We start from the raw sequence: 18,079 nt of genomic DNA on the forward strand, positions 1-18,079 counted from the left end.
CGCAACTCTTCAGTTTAAAAAAAAACACTCAGTGCCTGCATGTAGCATTCAAGCTTAGACTGATAAGCAGATAGTAACATTCATGGAAAATCAACAAGAGAGAATCTAAAAACTTCCCCTTGACTTTCAACGTCAGTACCATAATCAAATCCCCCACCATCGACTCTCTGGGTGTTGCCATCAAACAGAAACGTAACTGGGCCAGACACAGAAATTCTAGCGCTGCAAGAGTGCGCAGGTCAGAAAGTGGGTATTCTGCAGCGTGCGACTCACCTTCTGACTTCCCACAGTTTTTCCACTAACTTCAAGGCACAATTGAAGAGTGTGATAGAATACTTTCCGATTACTTGGATGATTACCTGTACTCAAGAGACTTCTTGCAATCCAGGTTAAAGCAACTGCGCTAGCAGCACCTTAACTAATTGCTTCTTCCAAAACGGGCACAACATTGCTGCAATGCATTAACTTGTCCAGGCTTTTTCAACATCACCTTCTAAACCTGTGACCACTACCACCTAGAAGGGCAAGGTTGGCAGCACATGGGAACACCACTACCAGAAGGTTCCCCTTCAAATTGCATACCATAATGACTTAGAACTATATCACCATTCCTTCATTGTCACAGCATCAAAATGCTGGAACGCTCTCCCTAACAGCACTGTGTGTGTACCTTGTTTAGATGAATTGTAGCAGTTCAAGAAGCAAGCTCACCAGCACCTTCTCAAGGACAACTAAGAGTGGACAATCAATGTTGCAATGTAATGCATTTAGTTGTGATTATCCAAAATTTACTAGACTCAGGATTCACCTCAGCAGATTGGAAAATCACAAATGTAATAACACTATTCAAGAAAGGAGGGATGCAGAAAGCAGGAAAATGCTAGAATCCATTTTTAAGGAGGTAAAAACAGGACAGTTAGAAAACCATAATGCAACCAGGCGGAGTCAACATGGTTTTGTTTAAGGGAAATTGTGTTTGACTAATTTATTAGATTTCTTTGAGAAAATAACAAGCAACGTGGATAGGGGAATCTATTCCTGTCCTGTACTTGAATTTTCAAAAGGCATTCCATAAGGTGCACATCAAAGGTTATTCCACAAAATAAGAGCTCATGGTGTTGGGGGTAACATAGTAGCATGGAGAGAGGATTGGCTAGCTAACAGGAAGCTGTGAGTATGGATCAATGGATCATTTTCAAATTGGCAAGCTGTAACTAGTGGAATATCACCAGGATTAGTGCGGGGGTCTCAACTATTTACAATCTATATCAATAACTTGGATGAAGGGAGAAGTTAATCTCACCGATGTTATAAAGATAGGTGGGAAAACTTGATCTGCTGCGTATTTTCCAACAATTTTGTTTTATTTCAGCCCGCCAATAATTACTGGGATTGTTGATGCGGAATCCTGGGGGGATTCAAAGTGGTTCCGTGGAACACAAACCTGCTGCTCTTGCCCAGGGAGGCTGCATTAATGCTCCCACCATTGCCTCTCTGTTAATGCCCTGGCCTGTAAACCAGCCGATCCAGGCTGGTGTTAACCATGCTGAGATAGCGCAGTCCTGAGTCAGGTCCAAAACCTGTTTGAGGTCGACCTCCAAGGCCATTTGTCGTCAGCTGCATTGAAAGTGAGCAGCCTTCTATCACCCACGCTACAGCCAACCTAAACCTGGAAACATACTCTGCTGAGTTGAGCAGGGCAGCCCCAGCTGGTAGTAAAAGAATTGTTTCACCATATTAATGGTTGCTGTCACACATATGATGTGGCAGCATGATTTTTATTGCGTTTGTATGGTGCATGTATCCGTGCACATTGGAGTCGATAGACGTGCTGTCAATAGATAGTCTTTGTCATGCAGTAGCCACCCTTTAGTTTGGCACAGTTGATTGCTACAAATTGAAGGCAACATGATTTTTGGCAGGGTATTGGGCATTGATCTGCTTGATTGGCTCTCTATGGTCATACACCAGCTGGATGTTAGGGAATGAAAATACTTTTGGATCCAGTATAGGGCATTGTTTTAACACAGTGCTCAAAAAGCAATCTGTTCGCAGTCAATGGCACCCTTCATCATGGGAAAACTTGCAATCCTGGCAAAGGCACCTACTCATTTCAACTGTGCCGCTCAGGCAAGAGGGAATGAATTGTCGTTCACTCAAATTAAATAGGGAACCTTAGGAATTTCCATTATGTCACAGTGGATGGCCAACCATGAGATGCTGCAAATATCTCCAATCTGGAGGGGACCAGACATATTAGAGTTCATCGCAATGCTCATCATCACAGCCAGTGACAATTAAATCATTGCCCTGATCTGAGGCAATAGTTGTGGCTGCAGAGCATTGCAGATTTCAGTGATGTGCTTAATAAAGTGCAGACATTTTACACATTGTTCTTTCTTCAAGCTCAGTTTGGAGAACTGATTGCTGTGTGGTTTTCTGCTGAGAATTTTTCTTCCCTTCCTCCCCCACCTTCCAGCACCTTGACCTGCTCTGCATGGCCTCTGTTCATTCTCCAAGTCATGCTGTATTCCACGGAAAATATCTAACATTGCGCCCACATGACAGAACAACCGATTCGTGGAGACACCCTGAAAGTCCTTCAGCGCTACCAAAAAGTGTGTGTGTGTGGGGGGGGGGGGGCATTGAATTCCAAAATGACATGGTTGATATCAAAACAGTGGTGTATACTGATTAACTTCAGGACCTGCCTGGACTGCATACTTGTGGTGAACGTTCAGTGTGCATGTTAACACCTCTTCCAATACGATGTTCAGCGTGATTTGTATGGAAGTGTGCTATAGCCACTGCCTTGGAGCCTTAAGTACACTAGTAATGCAGAGGGTGGTGGTGGATGGAAATTTTTCAGACTGGAGACCAGTTACCAGCAGTGTACCACAGGGATCAGTGCTGGGTCCTCTGCTATTTGTGATTTTTATCAATGACTTGGAGGAAGGGGCTGATGGGTGGGTCAGTAAATTTGCTGATGACACCAAGATTGGTGGAGTAGTGGATGAGGTGGGGGGCTGTTGTAGGCTGCAAAGAGACATTGATAGGATGCAGAGCTGAGCCAAAAAATGGCAGATGGAGTTTAACCCTGATAAGTGCGAGGTGATTCATTTTGGTAGAAAAAATTTGAATGCGAATTATAGGTCAACGTCAGGGTTCTGAGGAATGTGGAGGAACAGAGAGATCTTGGGGTTCATGTCCACAGATCTCTTAAGGCTGCCACTCAAGTGGCAAGAAGGCCTATAATGTGTTAGCGTTTATTTACTGGGGGCTTGAGTTTAAGAACCGCGGGGTTATGCTGCAACTATACATGACCCTGGTGAGACCACATCTGGAGTCTTGTGTGCAGTTCTGGTCACCTCACGAGAGGAAGGATGTGGAAGCATTGGAAAGGGTGCAAAAGAGATTTACCAGGATGCTGCCTGGTTTACAGGATAGGTCTTATGAGGAAAGGTTGAGGGAGCTAGGGTTTTTCTCTTTGGCCCGGAGGAGGATGAGAGGCGACTTAATAGAGGTTTATAAGATGATGAGGGGGATAGATAGAGTGGACGTTCAGAGACTATTTCCTTGCGTGGATGTAGCTGTTACAAGGGGGCATAACTATAAGGTTCAGGGTGGGAGATATAGGAGGGTTATCCGAGGTAGGTTCTTTACTCAGAGAGTGGTTAGGGTGTGGAATGGACTGCCTGCTGTGATAGTGGAGTCGGACACTTTAGGAACTTTCAAGCGGTTATTGGATAGGCACATGGAGCACATCAGAATGACAGGGAGTGGGATAGCTTGATCTTGGTTTTGGGCAATGCTCGGCACAACATCGAGGGCCGAAGGGCCTGTTCTGTGCTGTGCTGTTCTATGTTCTATGCTCTATGCCCAAAAGACAACCCTAAAGAGCTCAATTTCTTGCTCAGTTTCTTTACCTGGCTATTGTTCTTCGACAATTCAAGTTAACATCATATGGTGTTCATGTGATGGATAGAAATGAACAAGTAAAGTTTGCCTTTGACACATCAGAATCCAGGCTGGAGTAACATAACTCTAAACAGAAGCAGGCCACGGTACTGGATTTCCAAGTGTGCAAGAGTAATAGTCCTGTGTACCTTGGCTCAGATGCCAATTGCTAGTATTGATCATCAGCTGATAACCAAATTACTTACAGGGAGAGCATTGGATCTCAGGAAGGACATCTTATACAGAGCCAGTACATGCCTGGTATTCAAAATGTAATAACTGATGCTATCTCTTCTTTGCATTCAAATCATTTCAGAATATTTACTTCAACAGCTAACTTGGTATTTTGGCACCACAAAGCTTAGGAGGAACTGGATAAGGAACAACGAAATAGTTTCTTATCGAATAAACCAGACATCAACCACATATCATTAATTTATATATACAAGCTACAAATTTACAGTTCTTTCAGAAGAAAGGAAGCAGGTGGCCCTCATTTCTAAGTCAGTTGGTAAACTGGATAGCAAAATCTCCTTTTCAAGGTCAGACCCACTGCGTATTTTCTTTCCACATGCACAGAAAATGCAGCAAACTTTTGGAAATCCAGTTAACTTTTAATTTCTCAGCAGTAAAGTAAGTAATTATAAAAGGCTATATTACACTATTGAATTACATTTATTGAATTAATTTTGCATTTGCTGATATCCAATTGTTAACAACAATATCAAATTATAACATCAAAGCAAACAAACCTAAGAGTGCTTCAATTAACTTGCAGTCTGCCTCGTCTGAATTATTTTTAAAAATCTTAGAATAGTCAAAGTCGATGATTAATGATTCAATTAGTTAGTGTATGTTAAAATAATTGGATCAGTTTTATTAAGTATCAACATCCTGGGAGTTACCAGGTAATAACTAATGGTATGTTGGACTTCATTGCGAGAGGTTTTGAGTACAGGAGCAGGAATGTGCTGTTGCAATTATACAGGGCCTTGGCGAGGCCACACCAGGAATATTGTGTGCAGTTTTGGATTCCTTTTATGAGGAAGGATGTTCTTGCTCTCGAGGGAGTGCAGCGAAGGTTTACCAGACTGATTCCAGGGATGGCGGGACTGTCATATGAGGAGAGATTGACGAGGTTGGGATTGTTCTCGCTGGAGTTCAGAAGAGTGAGCGGGGATCTCAGAGAGACTTATAAAATCTAACAGGACTAGACAGGGTAGTTGAGGCAAGGATGTTCCCGATGGTGGTTGTGTCCAGAACTAGGGGGTCACAGTCTGAGGATTCAGGATAAACCATTTTGGACAGAGATGAGGAGACATTTCTTCACACGAAGAGTGGTGAGCCTGTGGAATTCATTACCACAGGAAGTAGCTGATGCTAAAACATTGAATACATTCAAGAGGTGGCTAGATATAGCACTTGGGGCGAATGGGATCAAAGGTATGGGGAGAAAGCAGGATTAGGCTATTGAGTTGTATGATTAGCCATGATTGTGATAAATGGCGGAGCAGGCCCGAAGGACCAAAAGGCTTCCTCCTGCTCCTATCTTCTCTATATCTATGTATTTAGGTAACCGTTGACCAAGAACTGAACTGGACTAGCCATGTAAATACTGTGACTACAAAAGCAGTCAGAGACTGGGAATTTTGTCGTGTTACTCATCTCCTGGCTCACCAAAGCCTTTTTCACCAATTACAAGGCACAAGTCATGAGTGTGGTGGATTTTCCTGAATGAGTGCAATTCTTTTTTTTTAAATTTAGAGTACCCAATTAATTTCTTCCAATTAAGGGGCAATTTAGCGTGGCCAATCCACCTAGCCTGCACATCTTTGGGTTGTGGGGGCGAAACCCACGCAAACACGGGGAGAATGTGCAAACCCCACACAGACAATGACCCGGAGCCGGGATCGAACCCGGGACCTCGGCGCCGTGAGGCAACAGGGCTAACCCACTACGCCACCGTGCTGCCCCAAATGAGTGCAATTCTAACAGCACTCAAGAAGCTCAACGCCGGCCAGGACGAAGTAGACTGATTGATTGGCACTCCATCCACAATGTTAACTATTCACTCCCTCCACGACTGACGCACAGTGCGTACCATCTACATGATGCACTGCAGCAACTCACCAAGGTTCCTTCGACAGCACCTTTCAAACCTGTGATCTCTACCACCTCGAAGGACAAGGGCAGCTGATGCATAGAAACACCACAACCAGCAAGTTCCCATTGAAGTCACACACTATCCTGACTTGGAAATTTATTGTTGTTCCTTTAATGTCGCTGGGTCAAAATCCTGGAACTCCATCCCTCACGGCAGTATGGGTTTACTTACAACACGTCCGCAGCAGTTCAAGAAAGCAGCTAGCTTAACACCACCTTCTCAAGGGGATTTAGGGATGGGTAAGAAATGCTGGCCTGACCAACAATGCCCACATTGCATGAAATCATTAAAAACACACTCCATGAAGGAAACCAAAAACTCAAGCACAGTCCAACTTTCACCAAATATACTTTGTCAGAATTTAAAAGGAAGTTCTTCGTTCTATGGAAGTTCCTTTGGCTGACTGGAATTGGCATTCTCTGAGAATAAGTGGATGCCATTACTATTAATTCACTTTCAACAGTTATTGATCTAAATGGGTTTGAAGCAACTGCATAGGGTGGCAGCTGAGTTAGACGGCAGTAGGGTTAGGCAGTAGCTGGGTAGAGTGGCAGGTGGTAAGTTGGGCGGAGTGGGTAGGGTGAGTGAGTGCGAATAGGTGAGTCAGAGGATAACTAGGTCGGGTAGGGAGCGGCTATTAAGTGGTCGAGGCTAGTCAAGTTGTTTCAGGGGGAGCCGTGGAGGTTAAGGGGGTGTTGGGGGGTTTCCGGGGGGGGGGGGGGGGGGGGTGGTTGAAGAAGGCCAGGGATTTTCAAAAGGACTTGAGCAACAGGGAAATTGCCATTGGAAATTCAAACTTCCCAGACAATTTTCATAGAGTCCCTGTGCTGGCATTTTCACAGGTTCCAGAAGTGCAGCTTGGGGTTATGTCCTGACTGATGGCCTGGAGACTGGAAAATCTGGGTTTAGTGAAGCACTAACCATAGACACAGAAATATGAGATTTAAAATGCAACAGTATGGAACTTCATAATTTTGTTTTATTAAAATAACAAACTGCTGTTTACCACAATAAAATATTTCAACTAAAACTCATACAAATATAAGCTGTGCAGGGCGTTCAACATAGGCAATATTTATTCATTGTTTTAATTATGAAAACATTTAATGATGATGTGATGAGGTCACACTATGAACCTGAAGTGAAATGCGAGTAATTTTGCTCATGTGGGCATTGATTTATTTGCAAGATTAGCACTGAGGGCACTGGTGGTAGCATTCATTCTGACTCAAAGATATTTCAACAATAAACAGGGCGGTGTCATTTTAACATGCTGGATTTTGGAATTGAGCCAATTAAATAACATGTTGTGTGAATTAGATCCACCTTCAAGATGAATGATGGAAGCAGAAAGGCAGAAGAAAAGGTTAAATGTAAAAAACAGTCAGGAAAGGCAAATAAATAATTCCAAACGTGCAAAAGAAAGTAAATTTAAATATAAAACATATGGACAGAGTGAACCTATGAAGGAGAGTATTATGAAAAAGTAAACAATGTTAAGTAGGGCGGCATGGTGGCACATGGTTAGCACTGCTGCCTCACAGCTCCAGGGTCCCGGGTTGAATTCTGTCTGTGTGGTGTTTGCACTTTCTCCCCGTGTCTGCTTGAGTTTCCTCTGGGTGCTCTGGTTTCCTCCAACAGTCTAAAGATGTGAAGGTTAGGTGAATTGGCCAGGCTAAATTACCCCATAGTATCTGATGGAACCATCAACTCACGAGACACGTGCTTTAAGATATGAACAGTGGTTTTAATCTACTTACTACAGGGCCAGCCTGTTACCCGTTGAACTCTCGATGAACTGCAGGCTGGCTCTGGACACGGTTATTTATACAGCAGTCAAGGGGGAGGAGTCGTGGGCGGAGCCAAGGGTGGAGCCCTGTACAAACTCCTGAGCATTCCCAGAGCTACTCCCCCCCTAGTGGTCGGATAACGCTACTGCGCTTACAATGGTATTGGTAAATACAGTGTGAATTACTACGTTACATTCACTACATTCACCCCCTGCAAAAAAAAATCAAGTCCGGCGGGGGTGGTGGTCTACAAAGTAAGTCTGTCCGGTGGTCGAACTGTCCGCTGTAATCTGCGGGGCACAGGGGTTGCAGCCTCTTGCGGTGGCTGAATGGGTTTTTTGTGCTGGGGTACAATGGCGGATTCCAGGGAGGGTTGTGTCCGAGCTTCATACTCTTCTGGTTCGACCGGGGACTGGGGGCTGGCCGGCGCGGGTGCACGGAACTGGTGGAGCGAGCTCGTGGGCTCGGCAGCGCGAGGGGACGGCAGCATGGGGTGTAGGGTGAGGGGTCCTTCTGTGGGGGTAGAGGGGGCGCTGGATCCAGCGGGTGCCAGATCCCGGAGGGATACTGTGTCCTGGCGGCCGTCAGGGAACTCGACGAAGGCATACTGGGGGTTGGAGTGGAGCAGGCGCACCTTCTCAACAAGGGGGTCGGTTTTGTGTGCCCTGACGTGTTTCCTCAGGAGTACCGGGCCCGGTGTCCTCAGCCATGCCGGAAGTGAGACCCCCGTGGTCGTGCCCCTGGAAAAATGAAGAGCCTCTTGTGAGGGGTCTGATTGGTCGCTGTGCATAAGAGGGACCTAATAGCGTGGAGCGCGTCTGGGAGGACTTCCTGTCACTGGGAGACTTGGAGCTTTCTAAACAGAAGGGTCAGTAGGACGGTCTTCCAGACCGTCGCGTTCTCCCTCTCCACCTGCCCGTTCCCCCTGGGATTGTAGCTGGTAGTCCTGCTTGAGGCAATGCCCTTGTCGAGCAGGTACTGACGCAGCTCGTCGCTCATGAAGGACAAACCCCGGTCGCTGTGCACGTAGCTGGGGAAACCAAACAGGGTGAAGATGCTATGCAGGGCCCTAATGACTGTGTGGGAGGTCATGTCGGGGCACGGGATAGCAAATGGGAAATGGGAGAACTCATCTACGACGTTTAGAAAGTAAACGTTCTTGTTAGTTGAGGGGAGTGTCCCTTTGAAATCAATCGTGAGGCATTCAAAGGGCCTAGAAGCCTTGACCAGGTGGGCCCTGTCTGGTCTATAGAAGTGCGGTTTGCACTCCGCACAGATCGGGCAGTCCCTGGTGACCGCTTTTACCTCCTCGTTGGAGAAAGGCAGGTTTCGGGTTCTGATGTAGTGGGCGAGCCGGGTGACCCCCGGGTGGCAGAGGTCGTTGTGGATGACTTTCAGTCTGTCAATCTGCGCGCTGGCGCATTTCCCGCGGGATAGGGCATCCGGAGGCTCGTTGAGCTTCCCACGTCGATACTTAATATCATAGCTGTAGGTGGAGAGTCCGATCCTCCACCGAAGAATTTTATCATTTTTTATTTTGCACCTTTGCGAGTTATCAAACATAAAGGCGACCGATCTTTGGTCGGTGATGAGGGTGAACCTCCTACCTGCGAGGTAGTGCCTCCAGTAACGAATAGCCTCCACAATGGCTTGTGCTTCTTTCTCGACTGAGGAGTGTCGGAGTTCTGAAGCGGAGAGGGTACGGGAGAAAAATGCGACTGGTCTCCCTGCCTGATTTAGTGTGGCTGCTAGAGCTACCTCTGAGGCGTCGCTCTCAACCTAGAATGGAGTGGATTCATCCACCGCCCGCATGGCCGCTTTGGCGATATCCTCCTTGATGCAGTTGAAGGCCTGGCGTGCCTCAGCTGACAGGGGAAATCGTGTGGCCTTAAAGAGTGGGCGGGCTTTGTCTGCATATTGAGGGACCCACTGGGCGTAGTAGGAGAAGAAGCCCACGCACCGTTTGAGGGCCTTGGGGCAATGGGGGAGGGGGAGTTCTAAGAGCATACGGTCTGGGTCTGGGCCCAGGACTCCATTTTCCATGACGTAGCCGAGGATGGGCAGTCTGTTTGTGCGTAAAATGCATTTCTCTTTGTTGTAGGTGATGTTTAATTTCTGTGCCGTCTGGAAAAAACGGTGGAGGTTGGCGTCGTGGTCCTGCTGGTCATAGCCGCAGATGGTGACATTGTCCAAGTACGGAAACGTGGCCCGCAGCCCGTACTGGTCCACCATTCGGTCCATTGCTCGTTGGAACACCGAGACCCCATTAGTGACGCCGAAGGGGACCCGGAGGAAATGGAAGAGGCGCCCATCGGCCTCGAATGCCGTGTAGTGGCGGTCCTCCGGGCGGATTGGGAGCTGGTGGTATGCAGACTTCAGATCCACCGTGGAAAAGAGCTGATACTGGGGAATCTGATTTACCATGTCTGCAATCTTGGGGAGGGGATACGCGTCGAGGAGCGTAAATCTATTTATGGTCTGACTATAGTCGACAACCATGCGGGATTTTTCCCCGGTCTTAACGACCACCACCTGAGCTCTCCAGGGACTATTGCTGGCCTCTATAATCCCCTCACTGAGAAGCCTTCGGACCTCTGATCTGATAAATACCCTATCCTGCAGGCTGTATCGCCTGCTACGAGTGGCTACGGGTTTACAGTCCTTTGTGAGATTGGCGAAGAGAGGAGGGGGGGTGAGATTCGCAGTGTAGCGAGGCTGCAGATAGTGAGTGGGGGCAAGGGCCCGCCGAAGCTGGGGGTGAGGCTCTTAAGGTTACACTGAAAATCTAGGCCTAATAAGAGTGGCGCGCAGAGGTCGGGCAAAACGTAGAGTTGAAATTTTGAGTAGCTGGCGCCTCGGATTGTGAGTGTCGCGGCGGTGCGCCCCTGGATCTGGACCGAATGGGAGCCTGAAGCGAGCGAGATAGTTTGCTGCACGGTGGAAAACGGGGAGCGAACAGCGTCTTACCAGGTCTGGGTGTATGAAGCTCTCAGTGCTCCCGGAGTCAAAAAGGCATGGCGTGTTGTACCCGGTGATTTGGACCTCTGCCATCGAATTTTGCAGATGCTTCGGGCGTGATTGATCCAGGGTGACTGCACCGAGTTGCGGGCCGCGTGACGAGCGCCCGGGGAGGTCGTACTCTTCCAATGAGTTGTCCGAGCGTGGAGATGCAGGTCGGGCCCGTGGATCGCACGTGGTGGGCGGCGAGGAAGATGGTGTCCAAGATGGCGGCCCCCATGAGTCGAAACGTGGCCGGCCGCGTGGTGGAGGTTTGCAAAGATGGCGGCCCCCATTTTGCGAGGCACACTCTCGCGTAGTGGCCTTTCCGCCTGCAGCTGCTGCAGGTCGCGTTGCGGGCCGGTCAGTGCTGCCGCGGGTGCTGATTCTGGCCGCAGAAATGGCAGACTGGAGCAGCCTGGTGGCTGGGCGACGCGTGGCACAGGCCTGGGGGAGTCGCTGGTCGGGGGCCCATGATTGGGTCGTGGGATCCGCGGGGAACGAGGTGAGGCTGCGGAAGGAGACCTCCATCGTGGTAGCAATTTCCACAGTTGTTTCTAAGTCTTGGGCCCCCTTTTCCAGCAGTCATTGGCGCACATAATTAGACCTGAGGCCCGCTACAAAAACATCGCGTACTGCAAGTTCTCTATGTTCAGCCGCGGTAACCGCTTGATAGTTACAGTCATTAGATAGATTATTGAGCTCTCTTAAAAATTCAGCGAGTGATTCTGTAGGCCGCTGGCGGCGAGTCGTGAACACATGGCGTGCGTAAACTTCGTTAATGGGCCTTACATACATCTTATCGAGTATCGCTAGCGCTGCAGTATATGAACTGGCCAAGTTTAGTTGCGTAGAGATTCTGTGGCTCACCCACACGTGCAGTAGACTTAACTTCTGTTCCTCTGTTGTTTCGGCTGTGCTCGCTTCTGCCAGGTAGGCCTTAAAGCACCGCAGCCAGTGGGAGAAGATCTATTTTGCCTCTGCATCCTGTGGGTCGAGTTCCAGGCGTCCAGGCTTGAGGGCTGATTCCATGATCGATCCTGACTGTTCTTAAGTAGATTAAATTGATGGAACCATCAATTCACGAGACACGTGCTTTAAGATATGAACAATGGTTTTAATCTACTTACTACAGAGCCAGCCTGTTAGCCATTGAACTCTCGATGAACTGCAGGCTGGCTCTGGACACGGTTATTTATACAGCAGTCAAGGGGAGGAGTCATGGGCGGAGCCAAGGGTAGAGCCCGATACAAACTCCTGAGCATTCCCAGAGCTACTCCCCCTAGTGGTCGGATAACGCTACTGCGCTTACAATGGTATTGGTAAATACAGTGTGAATTACTACATTACATTCACCACAGTATCCAAGAAGGTTAGGTGGGATGGCTGGTTATAGGAATAGGGTGGAGATGTGGGCTTACTTAGGATGCTCTTTCCAAGGGCTTGTGCAGACTTGATGGGCCAAATGGCGTCCTACTGCACTGTAAGATTCTATGACTAATGGCAGATAAAGTATAAAATTCTGTTTATAATTTGAATGTTTTGGCTCATATCATAATAGCAATATTATTATTCAATTTCAGTTGAGTGCTGTAATATTTCTGCTTGTTTTAGATACTCCTCTTCAGGTACATGCCTCTGGTCAAAATCCATTGTTCACCTTAGTAGATAAATGGAAGGTTCTATCTCCTCTGCAGGTATAACATCGTTTGATAGCTTCTCCTTTGTTATAGGACCAAGCTAGGGGGATGGATCATCTGATGGTCCCTGTTTTTTTTTGACTGTAATGTGTCCTCAGAATGAGCTGTGTGAAATTCCACATGGCTAAGGTTTAAACGTTTGTAACTGCTGTTGGAAATTTCCAGAAACTGTAGCCAACTTGTGAATCATGTGACCTGTAGCAGCCATCCTTTGGTTCAGCAAAGACCACTTTTTAACTGATCAAAAGGGTAAGGCTTTATTTAACAGGTTATGATCTATATCACGTGTTAGGGACATGGCACACCTTTAGTAAGGATTCTATTATTTTCTTGCCGTTGAATTTACATGACTGGTCCAAAGTTCCCTGTGCTTGTTCTACCTCACCTTTTACCTACATGTTATGATACATTCTCTGTCAGTCCTCTGACATCGCAACTTTTTCTTACCAATTATTAAAATAACATATTGACATTGTTTGTTGCCTGAAATTAATCACGGACGTTTCTTGATTTATATTATCTAATGTCTTTTGTCCTTAAAACTGACTTTCAACAATAAATATGATCATTTGAGACAATATAACATTTACTTATGCTATTTTTGCCAATTGAAGCTTTGATGGTTGAAGAGAATTTGTACACTGTTCATGTGTGGTTAAATGACAGCATGAATCACACCACTTACTGAGTTACATCAGTGTAAATGATTGGTGTTTCTACCTTTATTAACAGTAGGGTAGCTTTCCATTATTCAACACAATAACTTCTACCAAACGAAAATTCAGACATCCACAAAGTGCACTGAAATCTTCTTAAAAGTCAAATCGGTGAAGATTCTTGCAGTAAATAAGGACATTTCCTTTGCCAATAAGAACTATTGGATTGGGTAAACAAAAATCAGAACACTTATACTGATGAAGACTGGCAGTCAAAAACCATCTCTGACATGAGATTAGGAATGAGCGGCAGTAAGGCATGAAACAAACCCACCTGGGGGTGTGGTATGACGGGTTTGTGACATTATACTCAGCATTATTAGTGATAAGTGTGATATTATCATAACTATCAGCATTACAAGGGTTAATGTAGTGCCATGAATAGTCACTAGAGGGAGCTGCAGATACTACGATATAAAGCAGTGATGCTAGACCTTAGGGAGAAGTAAGCAGGAGACAGCTCGAGTAAGGTCTTCAGAATAGTTAGTGTGAGAAGGTTAGATTAAAGTTAGACCAATGAGTAAGATTAGCAGTACGTGAGCGTAGTTAGATGTTATTTATCAATTCTGTATTCTAATAAGGACTAAGTGTTGAAACCCAGTTCAGTAGTGTAAATAGAATCATAGCTTTGTTTAAGTAAAAGCTATATTGTGGTATTTGTGGAACACTACACAATCTATCCTGAAAACGCAACATAAAGAACACCATAAAAAGCACCCTCTGTAATTACTTCCTTGATGTGGTGGAGAGGTTTGTGTGCTTTGGCAGTCCCTTTTGCGTTACGCTCGGGAACTCCTTGCTCCTGTTAGGGCCAGCCATGGTAGCAATATTGGGGGTAGGTGTCAAAGGAAGTGAAGTCCAAAAAGTCCTCAACCACAGAAAGGGCAAAGCATGATGGTGTGAAGGCAGAAGGTAGTGGCAGCACGCATTCACCAGAATCGCTTACTTCCTATGGCTGAGGAAATGCTCCCAGAGATACATTGTGGCTTTACACCTCAGAGAGGAACTTCTGACATGGGGCGGAATTCTCCGCTCCCCACGCCGGGTGGGAGAATCGTGGGAGTGCCGGGCGGCTAATGACACGCCCCCCCCCCCCCGGCACCCACTGCGATTCTCCCACCCCCCGCTCAGAAGAATCGGTGGTCGCCGTTTTTCATGGCGACCGGCGATTCTCCAGCCTGGATGGGCCGAGCGGCCTGCCGTTCCCGACCGGTTTACGACGGCAGTGACCACACCTGGTCGCTGCCGTCGTGAACATGGCCGCCAAATGCTAGTTTGATGCTTGTGGAGGGAGGAGAGGGGAGTGAGCGCCACGGCCGTGCTCGGGAGGGGACTGGCCCGCGATCGGTGCCCACCGATTGTCGGGCCGGCGTCTCGAAGCAACGCACTCTTTTCCATCCGCCGCCCCACAAGATCAAGCCGCCACGTCTTGCGGGGCAGCAAAGATGAAAACGGCAACCGCGCATGCGTGGGTTGGAGCTGTCAGCCGTCGTGACGTCAGCCGCGCTTGCGCGGGTTGGAGCCAGCCAACCTGCGCATGCGTGGATGACGTCACATAGTCGCCGCCGTCGTGTCATTCTCGGCACGCCGCCTTGATGCAAGGGTCAAGGCCCGGCGGCCGAGAGTTACGGAGCACCGCTCCTAGCCCCCCGGGTGGGGGTGAATAAGGTGAGAGGAGCGGCCTCCGAGGCCATCATGAAACTCGGCCGAGTTCACGACAGCCTTCCCGATTTTTCGCGGGAGCGGAGAATTCCGCCCATGGTCTTTGTTGCCTAGAAAAATCCAAGAAAAATGTTGAGAACAAAACCAGGAACGCGTCAGGGCATTCCTGGATCCAACGTAAGCATTTGACTCAGCACTGTAAATCTTGAGGCTCTTTGGAATGTGCTTCAAACATTTCAATGTCTGAAAAGCTTCCCCACAATTCTGCAACTGCTTTGTGATGATGTGACTGCAATTGTCTTTAGTGGGAGATCTGATGCAGTCCTCTTCAAAATCCAGACCTGTGTCAAGCATGGCTGTGTGATAGCCCCTATCGTATTTACAATGTAAATAGTCATGTAAGATCAAATGTCTTTGCGTGTGACTATTAAACATTGCCTTGCCTCACCCACCACTGTGCCAAAACTAAAATGACCACCATATACATTCATAATCTACAGTTTTCAGTTGACTCCAGTGTTGTTGCCCACTGTTGCATCGGATTTACAAACCAGCCACAAAGTAGACAAAGTACTCCGCCTGTCCTTGAATGTTGCCAAAACTAAAATCGCACATCGACCCATACCTGATCAGTCAAATATTTCATTTCCCATAAATGTTGAAGGGCAGATTCTGGAATATGTTAAGCAATTCAAATCCTGGAATATGTTAAGCAATTCATGGTAGCACAGTAGGTAGCACTGTTGCTTCACAGTGCCAGGGACCCCAGGTTCGATTCCCGGATTGGGTCACTGTCTGTGAGGAGTCTGCACGTTCTCCCCGTGTCTGCGTGTGTTTCCTCTGGGTGCTCCAGTTTCCTCACACAAGTAACGAAAGACATGCTGTTAGGTAACTTGGACATTCTGAATTCCGAACAGGCGGCGGAATGTGACGACTCGGGGCTTTTCACAGTAGCTTCATTGCAATGTTAATGTAAGCCTACTTGTGACAATAAAAATTATTATTATTCCCATACCTTGGTAAAGTTCTCTGAAAAGACGACCATTGATGAGGAGAACCAACAGATCAACTGTGCCAGCTCAGCCAACTACAAACCGTGGCAATGAGTGTTTGACAACAAACTTAAAACAAGTCCTATTGTACAGAGCAACTGTCACCACCAGTCTTCTGCGTTGCAATAAGACCTGGTCTGTGTATCAATGACACTTAATAGTCCGAGAGAAATTCCAACAGCAATGCCTCTTCCACACAGTCCTGATTCAAATAGAAGGACAATTGAACAAACGCTGGTGTCTTTCCTTTAACCAATTCCAGAAGTATTCAAGAAAAACTCTTGCATAATCAACTCCAATGGACTGGACATTGTGTCCAGTTGGCTGAAAAGTATCGCCCTCACCAGGTCCCTTTTTCTCAACTCTCAAATGGCCAGCGTTCCAGGGGAGGACAAAGACACTCTGAAGCTCATGTGCTCTGGAGCTCGCTACCTCGTGGCTTGACCTGTTCCATGTGTCCAAAAATCTGCGGGTCAAAAGTCATCCTGTTTGAGGACCCATGGCAGAAACCTACAACCCTGAGTAGATGTTAATCTTGGACTGAGGGACAGCCACTGATGAGTAAGTAATAAGCACCACTATTAGCTCTATTGGTATGCATTTGTGAACCCATTTATTCTTGGTCGATTCACAGTACATTAAATAGCACACAAAAGACTTTTATACAAACATGCTAAGCATGACAATCATCTCAGGATTTAACACTGTCCTTTCATTTCTGGAAACTGGATTTAAATGCAGTTCAGGCTGATGGGATGACACCTTTCTTTATTTGTTGCCAATGAGCATCCCAAGTGTAATGAATTTAGACATTTTCAATCTAGTTGCTAATGGTGACAGGCCTGTAACAGAAAAGTGTACTTCTGACAGTAACTGTAAATCTTACTCACCGACATTACAGGATGGTTGTGGGGAATGGAAAAATGGCACACTGTCTTGGCAGGTTAGAGTAGAGTAGAGGAAGTTTAACTTGACATCTGGCTGGGCTAGATCGGACCTGCGAGATGCTGATGCTGTAAGTAGGAGTCAGACTTTTCTCCATTATATCACGGAAAATAAATGGGATAGTGGTCGAAAAATGGAAGAAATTCAGGTGATATACTGACTGCCACTTGCACTCTCTCTTCCCAATCTACATCTTCCCAACTTTATCTAAACGGGAAGGACTCCATCTGTCCCTGAATTGGATTGGATTGGATTTGTTTGAATTTGTTTATTGTCACGTGTACCGAGGTACAGCGAAAAGTATTTTTCTGCGAGCAGCTCAAACAGATCAGTTAGTACATGAAAGGAAAATACATAATAGAGCCACACAAGGAACACAATGTAAATACATAGACACCGGCATCGGGTGAAGCATACAGGGGTGTAGTGTTAATCAGGTCAGTTCATAAGAGGATCATTTTAGGAGTCTGGTAACAGCGGGGAAGAAGCTGTTTTTGAATCTGTTTGTGCATGTTCTCAGACTTTTGTATCTCCTGCCCCATGGAAGAAGTTGGAATAGTGAGTGAGCCAGGTTGGTGGGGTCTTTGATTATGTTGCCTGCTTTCCCAAGGCAGCGGGACATGTAGACAGAGTCAATGGACGGGTGACGGGTTTATGCGATTGATTGGGCTGTGTTCACGAGTCTCTGAAATTTCTTGTGGTCTTGGGCTGAGCAGTTGCCATACCAGGCTATGATACCGCCAGATAGGATGCTTTCCATGATGTATCTGTAAAAGTTGGTAAGAATAAATGTGGACATGCGGAATTTCCTAAGTTTCATGAGGAAATAAAGGTACTGCTGGGCCTTCTTGGTGGTAGCATCGACATGGGTGGACTAGGACAGATTTTTGGTGATGTGCACACCTAGGAATTTGAAGCTGTCAACCATCTCCACCTCGGCCCCATTGATGCTGACAGGGGTGTGTACAGTACTTTGCTTCCTGAAGTCAATGACCAGCTCTTTAGTTTTGCTGGCATTGAGGGAGAGATTGTTGTTGCTGCACCACTCCACTAGGTTCTTTATCTCCCTCCTGTATTCTGACTCGTTGTTGTTCGA

At 46.8% G+C, this 18,079-nt stretch overlaps 1 protein-coding gene across 2 annotated transcripts in view; it reads right to left on the minus strand.

The window, feature by feature from the left end:
• ptprt (protein tyrosine phosphatase receptor type T) overlaps positions 1 to 18,079 on the minus strand; it is a 1,581,811-nt gene that overhangs the window by 840,035 nt on the left and 723,697 nt on the right. The window lies entirely within an intron of this gene.

Source organism: Scyliorhinus canicula, chromosome 7 (assembly GCF_902713615.1).
Source record: "Scyliorhinus canicula chromosome 7, sScyCan1.1, whole genome shotgun sequence".
Classification (NCBI taxonomy): Eukaryota; Metazoa; Chordata; class Chondrichthyes; order Carcharhiniformes; family Scyliorhinidae; genus Scyliorhinus; species Scyliorhinus canicula.